This window comes from Dreissena polymorpha, chromosome 8, assembly GCF_020536995.1.
Source record: "Dreissena polymorpha isolate Duluth1 chromosome 8, UMN_Dpol_1.0, whole genome shotgun sequence".
In the NCBI taxonomy this organism is placed as follows: Eukaryota; Metazoa; Mollusca; class Bivalvia; order Myida; family Dreissenidae; genus Dreissena; species Dreissena polymorpha.
Window position 1 is genome coordinate 101635392 of NC_068362.1, and position 6475 is coordinate 101641866.

The window sequence follows — 6475 nt, forward strand, 5'->3', positions numbered from 1 at the left end:
TACGGTCAAATGATGATTCAACATTTAGACATGCATCTTGAATGCAAAGACATTGATGTTTCTCACAGGCTCGGAAAGTACATTCTGAACAAGAATCGACAAGTTATAGTTAAATGTGTGCGATTGCAAACGAAAATTGACGTCATGAAGAGAGTCGTACTTCTAAAGGGAACCGGAATATACATTAATGGAGATTTAACGAAAACAAACGCGGAGTTGCTAGTATCTCTGCGCCTCAAAGAGCCGGGCCGTGTCGAAAAAGCTTGGTCTTACGAAGGCAAGCTGTTCGTGAGATATAATGGCAGGAAGCGCAATGAACATGTTCATTGTAATCAATACCAGGGCTGGCTTAGTAAACCGTAGTCAATCAAAGAAACGACCACATACGCTCAGAAAGTATCGTCTACTGGTGCAAGCAGCCGACCACCAAAACAGAGGTAATAAGAACTACGTAAAACGTTTGACAACTTTTATGTGTTTACCTCATAAAGCGGCATCAGTCTTATAAGAATTAAGGTACCATATCGTAGTGAAATTCGCATTTATAAATGAATGAATACCTTGTACATACAATAAGTAATTAACTAAATTAAAAAGTTTTACGATTGGAGTTATTTATGTGAATATTTAATTTGTACGATACTTATATTTATTTTAGACTGCGCACTTTGTACGTCTTCAGATTTCATATTTGTCCTTATTATTGGTCCATGTACCTTACTCCCTGCGTAGTGGTTGTATATACCTTTGCTTATACGTACATACCTTCCGGCTCCTTCCTCCTAATAATTCCACTCTTGCGTATTTTCATATTTACCCGCCAACGTATGTATATGTGATACGCAGTTTCTTAATAATCGACCTGGCAGTGTGCTTACCTCCCTTACAAATCACATACCTACATAACAATCGTGATACATCGGCTATCTCGGATTCCTCCGTAAGATAGGCCTCGTGGCTAACGGTCGCCATATTGCCTTGTATTACTACTTTACTACCCAAAAGGTTGTCAGTCTATTGTTATGAGGCTGTATACGATGCGTGTTGAACTAGCGCCAAACTTTTTACCGAAACTTTGATATAAATAGCACTATTAACGTTCATTTGTGTTGCATTTTGACCTATTATCCAAGTGATTTACTTTTTCATTATTATTTAATCACCCAATCATCCAATTTTTAAGATGAAATTACGGTGTTTACAAAACCAACCAAACCGAAAGTGAAACTGGATGCATTACGTTTCGCGATGTAAACATTAAATATTTGTTCAGTTTGAGGAAGCGAATCGATAATAGACGTTGAAATATGTATGCAATACAGACTATCATTGCCGATTGTAGTACTGGCTAAAAAATACCTTTTATGACAGGTCATGTATAGAACGTTAATCAAATAGTGACCATAAATCACTACAAATGTCTGGGTTGTTCATTAATATAATTAATGCACGTTTCTGATCTAATTGCCTGTATCTAGTTGTAATTAACATGATATTGATAAAATTAAAACGTTTTTTTCATAAATTAACATTACATGTTTTATTTTTATCATTTAGGGAATATATAATTACATATCATTATCATCATTAAATATTCTGAAAATGATCTAAATTATCATGATTACTTTAAAGTAAAATTTTTAAATTTTACTCATTGTTTTTAATGAATTTGCACATTTGCTTGGTTCAAAATAAAATGTATTAATAAGGGTTTCAGTTGTTAGTTTTAACCCATTTTTAGTTCGATTAAATTTAAAGTACTAACTACGTACATGTATGTGAAATGCTCTTGAGTTCGTTTCCTGGGCCTAGAACCAGTACTTGGGTGTCTCTTGGAGATTTCTTAAGAATGCTCCCACACTGGGGATCAAACCAGTGACCTCCAGATCATTAGGTGGACACCACATCCATTACACATCAACGACCTTTAATTAGTAAATTACTTTAGTATTGCAGCATTATATAATGTAATGTTGCTACATATTTTTGGAAAAATGCTTAATGTGCAGTACTAAATAAATCTAAATGCATACAATTTTAATTGTGTATATTGTGTGATAATTAGTTACAAATTCTCTTTTTACAGGTATACTGGATTATGAAAGACTGATAAACATAAAATTGACAACTCATCTCCCCAACGATACTTTGTGTGGCTCATTCTCGGAACAAACCCATAGTCAGTGAGAAAACTACAGTGTAAAAAGACCACTTGATTGTGACAATTATGGCTGACCAAGCAAATGTTATCATTTAAAATAAAGAAAACTTCCAGTTCAATATACATTTTATACCAATTATGACATTGGCCAACACAGAAAATAATTATAAGGTTGATTTTCTCAAAATTGACTGTTACAATTGGATACTGTTTTAAGCTTCACTCTACTTTGTCTGAATATAAAAGTCCTAAATGATGTAATAGAAACATACATATTTAATTTTTAGTTTTACAAGGATATATATATATATATATATATATACATATATTATAATATCTTTTTATCGATGGTCAATCAATTTAAGTTTAACTAATATATGCATACACATTTCATACATGTGTATGCTTTGATTTTTTTCTATTGAAGCCAAATTTGTATCCTATTAGATAGATAGATAATATCACAGCAGTATTCCTAGTTTGTCTGCAAGTACTGCAGAAATCATGGATTATTATTTTACTGAGTCAGCCTTAATCTTTATATTATAATTGTTAAAACAGATTAAGATGTGCATTATACAATTGAGGATGCATCAAGATTAAAAAATGGTACATGTATAAATTAATAAAGAATCAATAACAATCAGAAACTGTGCATTTTTTTCAGTATTGTGTGAAAGGATTTGAAGTAATTATGTGTTTTTGAAATATGATTTATGTGAATTTGAATAAATATATAAAATTTAGTGATTTTCTCAGATAAAACTGTTAATTACATACTAAAATATTCAGAATGTATTATTGTAATATTCATTCGAATTTTTTAGTACAAAAAGCACTTTTCCCTGGCATTTGTATTTATAGTAATTGCATATTTTATAATTCTGACAGCATTTATAAACTGTGTTCATGCAAGCATGAAACCGGTTTCATTTTTTTGAGTATTTAAACAAGAGGGCCATGATGGCCCTGTATCGCTCCACTGCTGAAAAAAGGCTGAAACAAATTTCTCTGCATGTGCAAATACTTAAATATAGGCCCTATTTAAGCACATGTACACTTTTGTGACCTTCTGGGCTGGGTCAAATTTAACCCCAGGGGCATAATTTGAGCAAATTTTGTAAAGGACTACTATATCTCACTACATATAAAATGTGGTAGCCCTAGGTCCTAGAGTTAAGGACAAGAATATTTTTAAAGTTTTCACAAAATAAGCAAGATATAAGCGTATATAATGTTCAATTTTGTGACATGCGGGTCAGGATCAAATTTGACCCAAAGGGCATAATTTGAACAAACTTGGTAGAGGACTATAAGATGTTACTGCATACCAAATTTGGTAGCCATAGTCCAAATGGTTTTCGACAAGAAGATTTTTAAAGATTTCACAAAATAGGCGCTTTAAAAGCATTTATTCAATTTTGTGACCCCCCGGGGCAGGGTCAAAGTTGACCCCAGAGGCATTATTTGAACAAATTTGGTAGAGGACTATTAGATGTGTCTACATACCAAATTTGATAGCCCTAGGCCTGATGGTTATGGACGGGAGATTTTGAAAGTTTTCACAAAATAGGCCTTATTAAAGCGAATTTTCAATTTTGTGACCCCCAGGGCAGAGTCAAATTTGACCCCATAATTTGAACAAATTTGAAAGAGGTTCACCCCAGGAACATTCCTAAGAAATTTCATCAGAATTGGACCAGTAGTTTAGGAGATGTTTAAAGGAAAAGTTTATGCATGGATGCACGATGGACACAGGACCTTTGGCCAGTGGAGCTAAAAATCAAATTAAACATTTAGTTTTGGTGTAAAATCAGTTTTTATATGCAGTGTCTATTTCACTTATAAATTAAAACAGCATATTATTCATTATTGAAAAGACTATTCCAAGCTTGATGTCATATTTTAACTTTGCATAGTGTAGTTAATTGAACATTGTATTGAACTGTATGGGCAGCTATATTTTTTAATTTATGTATGTTGTATTTTACAAAATGCATTATTTCTACCACAAGTAGACCATTTAAGGCCTACTGCTACTAAATAGGCACTGGTATGAATTTGACACTGTTTTTGATGCTCATACAAAACTTTAATTATTACTACACTTTAGTATATTAAATATTTTCAAGTTTTTGTTCAACATTTTTTGCAAAAGAAAAGAGTGTCTTAATGCATTTGAAAATATACTTAAAACAAACTAAAAATCTATTTTAACATTCCTTTTTCCTGGTAAAGTGTATTTGGGATGATAAAAAATACACTTGAAGAGTATTAATGCTGGAAAAATGCAGAAAAAAATACATTTGTTTCTGTTAGAAGTGTGTCTTGTCTGCATTTTTAAGTGTATTAAATGCACATCAAATGCAGATAAATACAATGCCAATACTGTTACATGTATTGTAATGGACATAAAATGCACTTGTTCTTGTAATTAAATGCTTTAGTGAATTGAAATAACCTTTTATAACGTTTTAACAATTAATAATACCTTTTTATATAAATTTTCTTTTGAAATGTGACACTTAAATGATTTTTGCACCACTAGTAAGAGGTATAATTTGTGCTCATAATGCTTTATCATTACACTATATAATATCATTTGTTGTATGAAAATTGCCCGTAAAATTCATGTGAAAGCTCAAGAGATCAATAGCAGCGTGCTATACCCTGCTCCTTTTTACATGACTTGATGGTATTTAGTCCCCAATTCTACATGGCTAAAGGAAAATTAATGTGCAGATTTGACAAATAAGTCTTAACTGGGATCCAATAGGCAGACTTTCATATTACTTGTATTTAATTTAAATCATGATCTGAATTGCTCTTTGGCAAATCTTTGTTGGTCACAGTATTCAACTGAATTTTGTTCACTTTGAAGTGATTATATTTTCTATATTTATCAGACAACATCTTTCTTAAAAAGTTTAACATGATTGCTTGGTTAATTTAGAAACAAGATCAATGCATCATAACATAAAATGAAAATATGTGTAATTGTAAAAATGGCAGCAAAAAAGCACTAGATTATCTGCCTAAAATCTGAGACAATATGTTGATATATTGGAATTTCTCATAAATAATGTGTTCCATAGTTGTATAATTGTATAGTCGCATGCATGAGTGGTGTCAATGTCACAATACCAATTAAAGCCTATAATTTACTAAAACAATTTGAAGTGTGATGTGTGTTTTTTTCAAGATCTGTTATATATAATTATATATACATGTATATATATATTGTTGAAAAGTTAACATGCAATAAGTTTACTGTAATTAAGTGACAAATAGTTTTACTGATTTGGTTGGATGCATATATGCAGATATATCATGGTTTGTGCAGAGGACAGTAGCAAAAACAAGAGCTGTCTCGGTAGGATGACATATGCCCCCGATAAACGCTTTAATAGAAGTTATGAGCATTTTTCAAAACCTAAACGCCGACCCTAAGTTCAAGGTCAAAGGGGTCAAAATTTGTGTGTGTATGGGAAGGCCTTGTCCATATACACATGCATACCAAATATGAATGTTACATCTGAAGCGACATAGAAGTTATGAGCATTTTTTCGAAACCTAAATGCAAAGTGTGACGGATAGACAGACGGACAGTGCGATCACTATATGCCCTCCTTTGGGGGCATAAAAATGTGTTTCAAATTGTTTTGGTAAATTAGTAATGTAGTTATAAGAACAGAATCATCAATTATAAAGTTATTGATTATAAAGTGTTGCTGGCATATTTGATGCATTCATCTAGCTATAAGAAGGTCCCTGTTTTATCCCAACTGGCACCGAGTGAGGGTTCTCAAAATCTTTAAACAATATGAATAACTACATATAGGGTCAAGAGCCTTGTTGATATGGGGGCTAAACACCTGAAATCAAAGCGACCCAGGTTAAAGGCCGAGGCCAAATAAATAAACCAGAGGCCGCATGAGCCTGCTATACTCTGAACAAGTATTGTTTCTTCTCAGAAAACTGGCTTAAGTGTCTTACTAAGCTTTAGACTTTGAGTTTCAGTGCAATCAATCTAAAATAAATTGGTCAAATTAAATAATAATTTGTAAAAAATAAACATTCTGCACAAATTCAATTATTTACTTTACCTGTGTGCATGAATCATTTCAGTCTTGATGGTTAGTGAACTATGTCAAAAGCACCATATCTATGAAACACTTGTATTTTGAATAGTGCAAGGTTCCACAGAAATGATGCTGATGATAATTCTACACGATGATGAATTATTAGATATATTTCTAAATTCCATTTCCACCAACAATTCGGTTATTCCACTACCAGTTCACATGCTTCATA

General features: G+C 32.2%; 1 long non-coding RNA gene across 1 annotated transcript; it reads left to right on the forward strand.

Moving 5' to 3' along the window:
- Positions 1 to 1153: 1153 nt before the first annotated feature.
- Positions 1154 to 2282, forward strand: LOC127841214 (uncharacterized). Its single transcript, XR_008030765.1, has 2 exons — positions 1154 to 1371; positions 2087 to 2282. It is a non-coding gene; the product is annotated as an uncharacterized LOC127841214 (long non-coding RNA).
- The last annotated feature ends 4193 nt before the right edge of the window (positions 2283 to 6475 follow it).